Below are 16529 nucleotides of genomic sequence, written 5' to 3' on the forward strand. Positions count from 1 at the left end.
GCTGTGTTACAATGTAAGTTTGACCACTAGGAGTGCTGTATAAAAATTTCATCTCTTTAGCTTGAGTGGATTTTGAGAAAATGTTCCTTATATTCGAAAAATTCTAATTTACGGGAAATGGCTATCAAAGTTTCTCAACACATTCCTGCACTATAGGATGGATTATCAGGGTCTTCTTCTTCATCCTCCAAAAGCTTCCTCTTCTGTCTTCTTTTCTGGCCTGTTGTTCCATCATACTTCATATGGCTGTTGATATACTTTCCGGGATGTGAGGTCGTGGTCCAAGAACTTTTCTGCTCCTTACGTTTCGTCCAGGACTGCGCTGGACTTCCTCAGCCGAGTCGGCTATGGCACCCGGTCGTGAAAGCCTTCATTCTACAATACTTCATATGCCTTTCTCTTCTTTCTGCTCCTCTTATCCTTTCTCTGTCAATATTTCTTAGTGCTCGTACATTGTTCACCCCAGTTGTAAATCCTAATGCCGTCAGAACTTCGCACTTCACACTATTCCCTTGGTTGTAATTTGCTATTGCATCATAAATGCCAAAGTGCAGTGTTTTTATGCTTACAAACACCCTTTTAGGAATCACTTTCCAAATCAAATTGTTTACGCTCTCATTAGGATTCTGCGTCTTTCCGTGTAGACATTTGTGTAACAATTCTGGCTGTGCTAAGTCATGAAAAATTGGTTTTATTGTTCCCTCCTGATTCTTGTACATACGGCATATTACCCGCTTTACACAAGAAGTATAATACTACCAACACGCCGGCCGGAGTGGCCGTGCGCTTCTAGGCGCTACAGTCTGGAGCGGAGCGACCGCTACGGTTGAAGGTTCGAATCCTGCCTCGGGCGTGGATGTGTGTGATGTCCTTAGGTCAGTTAGGTTTAATTAGTTCTAAGTTCTAGGCGACTGATGTCCTCAGCAGTTAAGTCGCATAGTGCTCAGAGCCATTTGAACCAATACTATCAACAACAGGCGCAACACTGAACTAATTCGAAACGGTAAACAGCAAAGAGACGATGTTCCGCGCTCTTATTCATTGTAGTATCGCAACTTGGTATTAGTGTTAATTTTCTTTTCCCTACGTTCTTCCTCTTCTTATATACACGGTTACTAAAACGTGGCATCGTAACCAGAACAAAAGAGTACGACAATATTAAATGGAGCAAGATGTTCGAAATTCTGAGGAAAATAGGAGTAAGCTGTAAGGAAATACGGGTAATATTTGTCACAGAAAACAACCAACATAGCCAACCCTTGCACACTCGCTGTATGCGTAACATAAGGCGCTGTATGCGTAACAGGCCGAGAAAATCCCAAGCAGTTCGCCAGGAAGTCACGAGAGGGTGTTAGATGCATTCAGCGGCCGCCCATTTCCTCTGCAGGCGTGGGGGAAAACGGTAAAATAACTCCACTTCTAGGGCGAGTAGAACAATAATTCAAAGTTTACATTAAAGAGGAATGTTCCAATTAATTTTCGGTAGCAAAAAAAAATCGTAATTTTTGGATTTGACCACCTCCGGCTCCCCTTAAAAACCTTGGAAAGGATAAACCTCGGTAAAACTTTTTTTTCTGTTGATCTACAATATCAGTTTTCTCACTGATTAAAAAAAATAACCATATTTGTTGAGAGGTTACTAACATATGCTTTGGAGACACTTGTCTCGCAGCTCTAATCCTGCTCATAGAAAAACCTGCAAGACTTTGTGGCAGAGTGCAGTGTTAGAGTGTAAACCACCCCGTAGACAACGGTTGAGAAAGTCACCCCTGTGCTTTTCAAGTAATTCAGCCTGCCGTTGGCAGTAATTATTTCCCTGAATCCCTCCGCTACTACCATGCTAAACCTCCACGATTGGGCAGTGATGTAAGTCGCTCTTGTCAGGAAAATGAGAAGAATCTACATCTAGTTAACGTATTTCCACACACAAGAAAGGAAACAGAATGGAATGTAGAAATTACAGAGGAATCAGTTTTCTAAACATAACATACAAAATCCTGTCAATGATCATTCTGGAAAAACTTAAATCTTACGCAGAAAACATTATTCAGGATTACCAGCCGGGATTTCCAACAAACCGTTCCACAACTGATAATTTACTTACTATACGACTATACTGGGAATTCAGCAAAAACATCCACTGTCTCTTCATTGACTTCCAGCGAGCCTATGACAGCATCCACAGAAGTAGCTCCTGCAACACGTTACGAGGACTTAGTATACCCAGTAAAATCATTGGGATGATACAACTGTGCTTGGATAGCTCCCAGGCAGCAATGAAGTTCACAGGATCAATATCCCCCGCCTTTCCAATTAAAACAGGCTTACGACGAGGAGACGATCTTTCATGTGTCCTTTTCAACCTTGCATTAGAGAAATTGGTTCGGGAGAGTAATTTGCATCTATACAATGGTCTCCGATTCGACCACAGTGAAGTAAAACTTCTGGCTTATGTAGATGATATAGTGTTGCTGAGTGAAACTGAAAAAGAACTGAAAGACATGTACAGATCTCTCAGGAGCAGTGCTAGCAAAATGGAGCTTTTGATTAACCAAGACAAAACAGAATTTATGGAAATTGGTCGAGTCATAAACCCAAATCCTTACTTTGAAATTGACCAACATTCTAAATTCAGAAGAGTTCTTCAGGTTAAACACCTTGGATGACGTTTCAACAGTAAAAATATCATAACAATGGATATAAACGAAAGTATAGCCTCAGGGTCAAGAGGTCTGTACTCACTAAGCAACCCACTCAAAAGTAAAGCTTTGTCAGTCACCACAAAGACGAAGATATACAACACTATCACCTGCCCAATAGTACCGTACGGTTCAGAAAGCTGGACGCTTAAAAAGAATGAAAGAGAAAGACTAAATGTTTTCGAAAGAAAAGTAATGAGAAAAATCTGGGGACCTGTGTTAGGGAATGGCGTATGGAGAATTCGAAAGAACAATGAAATTTTTCAGCTAATGAAGCAACCCACTTTCATCCAGAAATTAAAAAGTAGGAGACGACAATGGGTTGGACATGTGGCTAGAATGGAAAACAACAGAATCACCAAAGAAGCATTTGAAGGGACTCTCCAGGCAACAAGACCATTGGGCCGACCTCGTACAAGGTGGAAAGGTGACATAGAGAAGGGACATCGCAGCAGTAGGAATTTCCGTAGGGTGGAGAGAGACTGCGAGAGATAGGAGGTGGAAGCAGATAGTTGATGCAGAGCGTACTCTACAGAGCCTGTGATCGCTGAGGAGAAGGAGAAGTCTCAGTCTGTCTTTAATGTTCGCGTCCTCTTGTGTCCTTTCAACGGGTCTTTCAATGGCACCATCACATCTCAACAGATGACCCGCCGATGGGTCCCTTCTGTGTTTAACAAGCTTCCAAAGGCGTGGCTTCTTTTACTCCACCCTGTGGAGCTCCTCTTAATTTGACACCATGTCTACCCAGACCATCTTTAGCCTTACAGTTCTAAGGCTGTTATTTTATGTTTTTCTGCTTCTCCGAGTATCCATGTTTTACATTGTTACAGCAGTACATATCAAAAAACTTTTTATGACGTCTTTCCTAAGTTGTTTGTCTACATAATTGGGTGTAATAAGGTTTTGCAACGGTGTGTTGCTCACTCGCCAGTAAGATTTTTGTTTTAGATTTATTAATTTCCATGTTACAGGAAGAGGTAAGGGTGATTTCCATCTGAGCCAGCATTGCTTTTAATCGTGCCCAATTTTCAGTTGTGCGGAAACTGTACAGAGACGAGGTGGTTGCCGTATGTTTGTCCTGCCAATGTTCATGGAGAAACTTAACTTAGACGCTAGTATGTATAATATTAACATGATTTGCTTGCTATTGCGGAATACACCAGTTTTTTCTGTTTGGATGATTTCAGGATGGGTTCTGATACCCGAAACCTGACATCAATTAAATTAGAGGAAACTGAATTTCGCAGCTTTGGCTGTTTTATACATCAAAATTGTTAACACAATTCGCTGTCCTATCATTAACACAGCATAATGGAAATCCAAAAATCTTTCCATGTCTATTTTTCAACCTTGGACTTTGATTCATTGCGTAGTTCCTAGTAATGAAAAGCAGCAGAAATGAGTGTAGCGAGAATGTTAACATCAAGTTGGTGACCCACGATGTAGACGTAGTTAAGGAATTCTTCTACCTTGGGAACAAAATAGCCCGTGACTAATGAAGCAAGGAGGACGCAAGGAGCACACTAGTATACGCAAAGGCAGGATTCCGCGCCAAGAGAAATCTACTGGTATCAAACATAGGCCTTAATTTGAGGAAAATTTTCTGAGAAAGTACGTTTGGAGCACAGCATTGTATGGTAGCGAAACATGGACTGTAGGAAAACCAGAAGAGACTCGAAGCGTTTCAAATGTGGCGTTACACAAAAATATTGCAAATTGGGTGGACTGATAAAATGTGAGGAGGCTCTCCGCAGAATCTGTGGGGACATGTTGGGAACACTGACAAGAAGAAGGAACAAAATGAGGGAACGTTTGTTAGAACATCGTGAAATAGCCTCCATGGAACTACAGGCAGCTGCTGTGTCGTATACTCTTCTGTGGTAGCATCTTCTTAATGTTCTCCGCTTCTCATCACAGCCGCCTCCTCTCTATAAAGTACCTTCACTACTCTTCTGTCTCCATACCTTACGCTACTCTGTCTCTCTGAATCTCAAAAACGTGTCGCCAGTCTATATTCTAAGCTGATTTTTCTAAGTCGACAAAGGCAGTTTATGTGTCCTGTGCCTCCTTTAGTCTTTTCTGAAATACTAATCGTAAGTCGAGTATTGAGTCTCGCATTTCCAGAGCTCTTTCTATGCCAAATTGATGTGAGAGATCATTGCATACGACTCATCAGTATGGGAGAGGAATGAAGATCACTAAGTCATTAGTGAGCTCATCCTGACCGAAGAGCTGTTTCCGATGGACTGCTATGGAGAAAGAAAACTCCTGATGTGATAAGGAACATCAAGATCACCGTCAGTGCCATATAGTCGGCACATAAAGTTAAGAGCGAGCAGCGTTTATGGTGGAGGAAATTGTCTTTCCCGGAAGCACCCCTCAACTGCAGTACGGGATGAATAAGAATCAGTTTTTCTTTTAGCGGTGATTGCAGAGTGCACTGCTTTACGTTTAATCTGTTGATGTTCATTTCTTGCGTTATTTATGTCAGTAACTTCTATAGTCTGTATATTTTTCATTTAATGGAAGGGAACAATCCCCGTTGCCACTCGTGTTGCGAAAGGTATGCTAAAACAGTAGGAAATAGCCTGTAGGTGTCCTTTTCGACGTAGTGAGATAGAGTTAGACTACACATTACGCTCGGTGATTGGAATGGCTAAAGAATGAAGACTGGGGTTTAACATTCTATCGACGGTGAATTCGTCAGAGACGGACCACAATTTCGAACTTAGGAATAATAGGGAAGAAAATTTTCGGAGGAACCATATCGCTATGTAACTAAACAACTGCGTTGTCGGCCGCTTTTTTGTAACGTAGTCCTCCCGAATGCGGGTCCTTGTTATCACTTTGTCACCTCACTCGTTGGAAGTAGAATAGGAAGGGGACAGACTATACTCTTCTCCGCCACACACTGTTTCGTTCCATATGGAGTAGCTGTTACACGAAGAAGAATAGTGGACGTTCCTTGTCCGCGTTGGAGAAAAGGCCCTTTCCAATAATTTCGTAGCAATGACGCCTTGCCGAATAGCCCCTCCTCACAATCACGTCATCTTCAGAGCGCTCTCCAGAACGGCTCGTCCGAAGTCAATCTCCTGGAGAGTCTCAGGCAATTGTGTCTGGATTTTGTCCCCAGGGTACGGAAGAGCCAGGCAGCCGTGGATCGATGCTCTCCTTCTGCGTGAGCATTGATGAGGGTCTCTCAAAGCGAGGGTCGTTCAAAGCCCTGGCACTTCCCACGAGCCAACGGGTTGCGGACAAGAAAAGGCCGTAAGAATTGGACACTGATTCTTACTAAGAGGAGCAGCTTTCGTATCTTCTCACACAATCTGGAGAAAGTAGTCAATATTTCCGCAGAAGACACGTCTCACTGCCTCGTAACTGCCTGCTACACATACTTCCGAATCAAAAAAAAAAAAAAAATCTATAAAGTGAATGTCTTACCAAATCACAAAGCTGCAAATCAGACGGCCACTGTATTGCTGTTCTTGAAAGTCTCAGCAGTCCGCAATCAGGATTCTCTTGAATCTACTGTTGCCAAAATGGACTTATACGTCTATCAGCTACGCCTCAGGACCAGGTGTATAATACTGTTCTTTAAATTTGAATGTTCTAGTGTAATAGTTTCTGCCAGCAGCCTTCTGCGCAAATAATATCGTTACCGTAGATAATTGCATATGAATTGTTTTGGGGCATTTACCGCCAATTAATGCTACAGAAAGATCGTCGTTCATATTTAAAGTTATCTTCGCTCAATTTATCTGAAAGTACTACATTTCTTGCTATGCCACTCACCGTTAGAAGATTTTCGTGATTCGTGCTGTCTTTCGCTCTCTCTGACTACAAAGCTTACTGTCCGTTAGTGATTAAGGACGTCAGTTACTTTTATTTCCAATAATCCTTGTTTACTAATTGTAAATATATACCACTGTTAACTGAATCCTCCGTTGAAGCTTGGTAGTAGGTAATAAACGCTTACTCAGTGTTCTATGACAGGTTTTGGTTATTCACGAACCGTTTTTCTCGTTCTTAGACCATCCTCGGGTGACATCTGAGTGGTCCAACCACTTCCAATAACCCTACGATAGACGCCGTGTATTGCGTTGTACGAGGTGTCCCACCTAACTTTGCACCTCATATATTTCCGAAATTAACAAAATGTGAAAAATCCAATAGAACCAGGGATGTACCTATGTCAAGGACTCACACAATGTAAAGGAATGCACAGCCCCTAAAAGTAAACAAATGTCACTTTAAACTCGAAGTTCCGTTTTTTAAATGGCACATGTATATTTTATCTGCCGAAATGAAAACTAGAGCTATAGTTAGTGATGGCAAACTTGGTTTCACTGCTCCAAACCGTATGTCTTCCTTAATACGTAGACTTTAAATAGTGGAAAGACTGCCCCAGTTTCTGGTGCAATGCTCTAGTACCGTAATGCGGGCTGCCCGCACTGTCCTGAAAATTGCCACAGGCAATCCCTGCTCTGTGTATTGCGGCAGAAACTGTGGCGCCATTGCCATCCTTCAAAGTCTACCCGTTTCAGAAGGTACGAGGCTTAGAATAGTGAAACCATGTCTTTCATCACTAACTGTACCTCAATTTCCTATTTCCGTATAGAAAGCTTACATGTAGCATTAGAAAAAAAAAAAGAAGAAGCAACAACATAACTTTGGGTTGAAACTGGTTTTACGGATAGTGCATCCCTGTCCACAGTGTGAGACGCTGACGTACGTGTATCTCTGGACAACTGCATTTTTCACATTTTGTTTCGTTTAGGTAATATATGAGCTGGCAGAGTTAGGTTGGACTCCCTGTATAGACGTTATGGTATTTAAAACGGAAAAGTTGACATATTCTGATTTTGTGTATAATAAAGTGTTAAATTAAAGGAACAAAATGGATTTTAATATATTTTTCTAGTTTTCCTATAATTTTGTAAGTGGAACTTAACAGAGGGAAAAGGAAGTTACTTGTTCATTTAAAAAATAAACTAGCACTCTGTCACATTTTTAAGGACACGATAGACGCACTACGGAGTAATAATGTCACATAAAGTCGTAAGAGGATGAAGTTTTGTTGAAATTGATGACGCACTGAGTAAGCCATATCTTTAGAAAGCCCTTGCGGCCAATCACAGGAAATCTAAACTGGGATCAATTTAGATGTCACCGCTCTCATTAGTAGGACGATTGGTTTCTGTCAATGTGTTTTAAAAGGAGCTATTAAAAATATGATCCTGTAAAACAGGGTACATAAAAATGGCGGAATGCAAGTAAGTACAGCGTATGTTGCGGCCAACTATAGGTTGAATAAAACGTAAGCAGTGCCTTACTTGAGCAGCACTGGCGACATATACGGCAGCCAGACGACATCATCGAGTCAAGGCAGTCAAGCTACTCCCGTGGCCGAGACGAAATAACAATAAGAAGGGAAGTACTCCGGCTCGAATTGCTACAACTGAATACAAGTATTGAGGAAGTATTTATTGCACAACCCATCAACGTTATTTATCTGGTACAACTCCGCATTTGAGTACGATCGATGCTAGAAAATTAACGAAGCAACGTTAACACTTGCGGCTCTTGGAGTGATTCGTCCCAAAATGGAAGTTTCTATATTGTCTTACGTTCTCGCGTTACTCGTCACAAAAGTACGAATTTGGAATTTCACTGAAGTGATTAGAACTCAACGGAATGGAACACTTGGTGGCAGAGATGTGGATAATTTTATCAGTTTGACCTTTGATATTTGATTATTCAAGTGCAGATACACTGAAAATTATGTAAGATGTCCAGATTTTGTCAAGTGTGTGTGCTGTTCCATTCAGGTGTGTTTTAATCACTTCATTGAAACTCCGTGTACACACGTAGGTAAGGAATAAGTGAAGAGCGTACGAAAACATGGCAATTTCTATATGGAAACTACGATTATGTAAATATTGCATGTGTTAACTTAGATTGTTTCAGATAGCTGTTGGGTTTCTCCCAAATGATACCCTATTTATGACTCTTGTGAATCTACTGTTCATGATTGCCTATTACGCAGTTATTTTTCTTTATTTACTTGTGCTTTTGTAGTTTTTATTCAAACACCGAGTATACTTCCCGTTCCTTTTTCGTATATTGGCCTTTGAGTGAACCTCATACAGCCACCCACAGAATTACATACAGCTGGTATAGATAACAAAATCAGGTGAGTAGAACAAACACTAATGCTGATGATATAGACCAAAGGAGTAAAGTTCTTTACACACTGATGATAATGTCGGCACATATGTTGGTAACTGGTATTTCTTAATCACTACATTCCTTAGCAACTATGATGTGAAGTCCCACAGGGTGATTTAGAGAAGATGTGATTCGTGTCTTCCACTACGTCACAGTCACAAAGCGGAGATGGTTCTAAAACAAATGGCTCTGAGCACTATGGGACTCAACTGCTGTGGCCATCAGTCCCCTAGAACTTAGAACTACTTAAACCTAACTGGAGATGGTTCTACGCTTATGTTGTGTAGGTGCTGTGCAAAGCGGCAGTGACATAATTTTAGCAGCACTACGGTAACTGCAAATTATCGTCTACACGTGAGTCCATGGTACCAAGGTGCGGATGGTAGCACTGCATTTATTTGCGCGTAGAATTTTCCATTAGTTGTCGAATGTACTCTAAAGCGGAGTTTAGAAAAGACACATCTCCGTATTTTAAAAGCATTTATTTAGCCTTTCCATCTGGGCACTTCCCTTTTAAGAGGCAGAAGTTTTAATCAGCGACAGTCTGAAGTAAGATTCTTAAAAAGACAAAACTGCACACAACAGTGTTAAAACTTCACTGTTAATGTTACGCAGGTTGAATGCAACAACAGCGAGAATGGCTAAAGAGTAGTCGGCGGAAAACTTGTGGAAATTCATATCGCAGCTCGGATATCACCGTCCAGTAATCGGTCACATGTTGAAGTACCCTCAATAATGACGTAGAAATACAAGATACCATGCCATGTGTATTCTATTTGTGGAAATGGTGCAAAAATAGCGTGTGAAAACTTGCACTCTCTTAACGACGTACACCAATAATACTGGAGAACGCGCTTAAGGAATCGCTTCGTTTGTCCGACGCGCACGGGCTTCCATTAGTAAATTAGTTTACCTCTAATTGCTTTTATAAGCATAGTGCCACCCATTCAGCTAATGAACAAATGGATCGGAGCTGTTTTAAAAAAGACTGGTTGACAGTGACGTGATACGGTGGGGAACTGCGACAAAATTGAGGAATATTTTATTTTTTTCTAAAACAAGAACCTTGAAGTGTGTTTACAAGAATGTACTCCTGGATTTTGGGTTTCACCGAGAAACTACGTAGCTCATAACAGTGACAAAGATGTGGAATTCATCCCGTAGGTAGGAAACATACGAAATTCAAAATCAAAGCTTTTCCTACCTCATGCCTCCTAAAGCTCGGAGATCACGAGTTTCCTCTGCTCTTTCAGGACATTCACTTTAACTTATCGTCTCGATCGTCATCCGCACTGGTTTACTTAAACGCACTGTAACGTACAACTTCTGAACGACATTGACGTAATGGGGACGAATGAAATGAAGATAACGCAGAGTAACCTTTTATGTTAATTTCTCCAAGAAATAAAGACTGTATACAGTTTGATGATATGAAAATTATAATATATGCACCTGAATCTTTTGCATGTTTCGTTTATTTACGGAACCTGTTTCGGTGTTTCATTATGCGTTCTCCAGCTGCTTGACCAACGTAAACTGAGGAATCTAATCTCATTGCAATAACAAGGGATACTGTCGTGTAAACCAGATATGTGCGGACACCAGTTATTTAATACTGGCTTTAGTTACGACTGGTGGCTACAGTCTTGCCGCAGTGGATACACCGGTTCCCGTCAGACCACTGAAGTTAAGCGCTGTCGGGCGTGGCCGGCACTTGGATGGTGACCACCCGGGCCGCCATGCGCTGTTGCCTTTTTTCGGGGTGCACTCAGCCTCGTGATGCCAACTGAGGAGCTACTTGACCGAATAGTAGCGGCACCGGTCACAGAAAACCATCATAACGACCGGGAGAGCGGTGTGCTGACCACACGCTCCTCCTATCTGCATCCTCATCTGAGGATGACACGGCGGTCGGACGGTTCCGATGGGCTACTTGTGGCCTGAAGATGGAGTGCTTTTTGTTTCTTTTTATTACGACTGCAGTCGAGATAGGATTCTCCCCAGTTTACGTTGGTCAAGACGCCTGAAGATGGTATAACGGAACACCGAAATAATAAATTAAATGGAAAAGAGACTCCTACACGTGTTTTAATTTTCAGTTCATACTGAACAGCTGAAGTACTTGCAACCAACTATTGCAAGGATGGATATACAAAGATTTATGGACAGTTATGTCGCTGAAGCTTACTTGCGTAGTCAGACAGCTTTCCAATATCTGGATGTCAGTGACGTGGTGAATGAATATGTTAGTTGAGCACTTAGCGTTTATCAGTATCATCAGCACCACCACGAACAGCACCACCACTTCTTTCTGGGCCATCAGTCATCTGATTGGTTTACGTAGCCTAACAAGATTTCCTCTCCTGTGCCAACATCAGCATCTCAGAGTAACACTCGCATCCAACTCTCGCAATTGCTTGTTGGATAATGTATTCCCATCTCCGTCTTATCCTGCAGTTTTTCCATCTAAATCTCCCTCTAGTACCATGGAAGTTATTCCCTGTTGTCTTAACACATTTCCTATCATTCTTTCCTTTCTTATATAGTTCATACATAGTTTTTTCCTCCCCGATTCTGCGGAGAATATCCTCATTTCTTGTAAGAATGGAGTCTCTCGCGGCGGTAACATTCAACAAGAAGTTCTCGTGTTTCCAGCCGTGGCAAGAAAGTTAGTTCCGTGAAGAAATGAAGTAATTTCAAGCAAGAATCACAATAAGACCACCGACGATGATCATGAAAAGAAACTTACTTTCTTGCCGTTCTGTGGCTCCATGTCGGGCAAGTTGAGCCCCCTGCCGAAAACACACAAGATCATATCGATCTTCAGGGCTCCGATAAAAACCCGTCAGTTACAAAGACTAGTTAAAGATACAGCAGGTCTCAGAACTCTTGGGATATGCGACATATCTTGCATGTGTGGCCAGTCTTACGTCCAACGAATAGTACGCTATGTGGAATAACGTAGGAAGGAGCATGAGAGGTTTTTTCGTATACGCTACCCTGAGAAATTTGCTTTAGCTGAGTGAGCTTTATTAAACGGTCACTGGATAAAATTTGACGAAACATCCGTCGTGGCTCGCACCAACTGCGTCTGGGACTGCGTAATTAAGGAAGTCGTTCAAATAAAAATCACCGATAACACCCTAAATAGAGACGGAGGTCCGCAGCACAGGACGGCTTGGGTCCCGGAAATCGTGTGGTTGAAGCGGGCACATCGATCGCCAAGTCAACGTATGCCCATACATGGCGATGCCGCGATCACCAGTGACGTCACAGTCGGCAGCTGATGTACAAAGGCCGTTCAAAAAGTTTTGCACAGTCGTCTCTGACTTTTTTTTTTTTTTTTTTTTTTTTTTTTTTTTTTTGCAGGAGGAGAATGTAATTTTTTGTGACCATACTTGGAACATGTAGCTGTACATTGAGCCTACTCAATGTAGCCTCCATCAGCTGTGACGCATCTGGACCAACGTTCTTTCGATGATGTAAATGCACTTTGGTAAAATTATGGAGATTGACTTTTATACCATATCTTGACACAGGAAATAAGGTCTTTCTCAGTATCAAATTTTTACCGCGCAGGTTGGCTTTCAGACAACCAAAGAGGTAGAAATCAGACAGTGCCAAGTCCGGTCAGTAAGGAGCACGACAGAATGTCAATCCTAAAGGCCTGGGATCGATTCCCGGCTGAGTCGGAGATTTTCTCCACTCAGAGACTGGGTGTTGTGTTGTCGTAATCATCATAATTTCATCCCTGTCGACGCGCAAGTCGCCGAGGTGGCGTCAAATCGAAAGACTTGTACCTGGCGAACGGTCTACCCGACGGGAGGCTCTGGTTACACTACCAACCGTTGTCGCAACCTGGCATCTATTTCACTGTCCATTATGGCTCACCTGTAAATAAAATAAAATACTTTTATATACCAACTTATAGCTAAATGTTCCAAGTATGTTCGCAAAAAATTTCATTCTCCTCCTGAAAAAAAAAAATAGAGACGACTGTGCAAAACTTTTTGAACGCCCTTTGTATATAAGGGGTATACGAGCAGCCAATTGGTAGTCATACCACACGACGATGGCCAAGTAGTTCGTGGCTGAAAGCTCGTGTACTTCTAATCACTTGACGTGGCTGGCAATCCAAGAACGTTTTATTCGCTATTTCTTATCAGGGCACCTAATTTTCAACATCCTTGTAGAGCACTACATTCTAGCGCTCTGACGCTCTTTTTTCCGCTTCCCCCACAGTCCTCGACTCACTTCCCTGCAAAGCTGTGCTCAGAACGTACATTCGTGGAAATTTTTTACCCCAAATTAAAGCCAGTGTTTGATACTACACTTCCTTTGGGCAGGAATACCCTCTTTGCCTATTCTCGTCTGCTTTTTGTATCATCCTTGCTTCGTCCGTCATTGTTATTTTACTTGCAAGAGAGCTTAATTCCTTAGCTTAATCTACCTCGTGGTCCACTGTTTTGATGGTAAGTTGCTCACTAATCTCATTCCTCCTACTCGTCAGTATCTAAACATGCTGCGTGGTGTCTGTTTGTTCTATATCGTGTCACCCTACCACTTTCGCGCAACGACGCTCTGAGCGTGTTTTTTAGGGTGTATTGACTAGTTTGAACCTGGGACCTGTTGCTGGTAAGGAGACGTCAGACCACACATGATATGTAGAATTCAGAAAAGTTCAGTGAGACTAGCGATGATATAACCAAATACTTAATGATTTCAGCGTCAGCTCCACTGCACTCCCTGTAAAGGAATCTTAATACTAACTACATTTAGTGGAAGGGGTTCAAGGCTTTCCTATTTTTAGTTAGCTGGTAAAACAATGTTGAAAAAGCAGTTAAGTTTACCACTGGAAATTTTATGCTACTCACAAAACATCGTTTATAAATTGCACTATTGATAAAAGGAAATGTTTTAATACAGGATGGTAAAAACCAACCGCGTTCAACAAAAATGTGAACGTTATATTCCCTGAATGGGTTTACAAGTTCTACAATGGATCGAAGGATGACCTATGCCATATCACATCTATAATCTAGGTTTAAATTAGGTTACACAAAAGAGAATACTATCAAAATGGTCTACAGTGGCCCTCAATTATCTTTAATTACTCATCTAACTTGTCGTAAATTACAGTGGCTGATGTGGCTTCTCAATAACTATATAACAGAAAAATCATCGCGTTTCAGATTTTTACTTCAAATGGCTAATGTGAACACCATGAGCTTTAATTGACGATCGACACTAGTATTATGCAAAAAGGGGGTGTAACAGATGAGACTTCTGCAGTTCTGAGTGAAGCTTTATGCGCTGTTATGCGGCATCGCGTGCTTTCATTACCTTGTCGGTGTTCGTCAGGGGGCGGCGGACAGCACAGCTCCGCTCACCTCGCCATCTCCAAAGCAACTCTCTCCTAACTTCTCATTATTACAATTTACCGAAGTTGGTTTAAAAAAACTATCTGGCTGTGTTTTCATCTGACCAATCAGGTTCTCAATGTTAACCTTAAGCTCCGCCTACAAAAATTCTGTCTATCCAATGAGAAACGTTATACTTTTCATGGTGGGGCAATGTTTTTTAAAGTTTGCAACATAAGAGAGACGCGAAAAAGTCTCACGCTAAAACTTGCAGCTGGTGTGGTCCTTTTAGCGTTATCGTAAGATCTATACTGTTCTTCTGGACGGCTCTAGCTTTTAACATGGGCTGGGGGGTGGTCCTAACGTAACAGAGACGCGAAAAAGTCTCACGCTAAAACTTGCGGGTGGTGTAGTCATAGCGGTTAGCTGGCGACGTGGGTGTCCGTCCCTTATCGTAGGGCCTTCTCGCTTAACACGGTTCTGTTCTCGGCTTCTGTTCTCGTTTCTCCCCTCGGAAATGCATCTGTCTCACGGTGGGAAGGTATGACATGCATTTAGGCATTCTTGTGTTAGTCTGTGGTATTCCATTTGCTCACTCGTTACTCGTATTACTTTGGTTAATTTAATGTCGCGATTTATTCGGAGCTATGTGACATACTACTGGATTTGCTTATCATGTCAGGGTTTTCATGGAAGGTGTTGGATTTGCCTGACACCTTACAAGTATTTTCCTCTTTCTTAGGACAATTCCAATCCATGTTCTGTGCTCATTGGACTCATTTCTTCACCCTATAATTCTTCGTCCTGTTGTTGAGAATCGTAGTCCCATCAGCGTATCTTATCGCTGATGTTTTTTAATCCTGAGTTTCAATTCTACTGCCGAACCTTTTATCTCCGTCATTGTTTCTTCCACCTACAGATTGAACAGTTATTGTTAGTTCCTGTTCCTCCATTCTTGTTGCCCTTTCTTCGTTTTTATACGTATTTTACGTACTACCCACCTTTCCCTGTAGCTCACACCTATTTATGATAATGTTGAACTTCTAGCACCATTTTAGGTTGTTGAACACCTTTCCTAGATCGACAAATTAAAGGCATCTTAATTTTTCTTACGCCTTGCTCCCAGTATCAAGCAGTACATCAGATTTGTCGCTCTCTTGCCTTTACCTATCCTAAAGCCAAACAGATCTTCAATTTTCTTCAAATGGTTCAAATGGCTCTATGGGACTTAACATCTCAGGTCATCAATCCCCTAGAACTTAGAACTACTTAAACCTAACTAACCTAAGGACGTCACACACATCCATGCCCGAGGCAGGATTCGAACCTGCGACCGTAGTAGTCGCGCGGTTCCAGACTGAAGCGCCTAGAACCGCTCGGGCACCGCGGCCGGCCAATTTTCTTCCTCAATCCATTACACTAGGTAACCGTCTCGGTCATATCTTAGCTCGCACCCAGAGTCTAGTGCAGTGGTAAACCACTAGACTTATATTCGGGACGACTCCGGTTCAGATCTCCAGCCAACCAGCCAGATCTACGCTTCCTGCGATTTCCTTAAATTGCTGAAGGCAAATTCCAGGTGGCTTCCTAATCCTCCGTTTCCCAATTTGAGCTTCCACTTCGTCTATAATCATCTTGCATTATATGGAATATTAAATCATAATCTTCCTTCCTTCGTTCTCCAAGCTCTAGTAATCGGGCATAAACTTCGCACTCGGGAAGCAAGGAAATTTATGCTTTTCGTGCGGCGTTCTTCTTCTGTTAACGAATTTAAACGTTACAGTGTTATTATTGATGCATACCGCTCATGTCAGTCATAAACCTGTAACCGGGATACCAGTGCGTAAGTTATATAAATTAGCAGATTCATTCCACAACGTTACAAAACATCACAGATATAGTAGCTGAATAATAATCTGTCTTTGTTTTTGAATCATAATAACCGTGGCTTGCGTCGCTGTTACTACAAAATTTCACTGATCATGCTAATCAATTTTAATTGAAGCTGAAGGCTATGGATGACGACAATTTGAGGTTGATACCTAAATGACGAAGACAATTTTAACATTTACATTCAATTTTATTAACTGAAGAAAATCAAGAAACTGTTTCCTTTGACAAAAGCAATATAAATTACAATATTGTCTGCTGGACCATAACTGAGTAGTTTCCTGACTAATGTATGGCACAAAATCATACTTCAGTTTGTTTAACCTCAAATTTTCTTCCTTTAGTGTGATTA

Source organism: Schistocerca serialis, chromosome 8, assembly GCF_023864345.2.
Source record: "Schistocerca serialis cubense isolate TAMUIC-IGC-003099 chromosome 8, iqSchSeri2.2, whole genome shotgun sequence".
NCBI lineage: Eukaryota > Metazoa > Arthropoda > Insecta > Orthoptera > Acrididae > Schistocerca > Schistocerca serialis.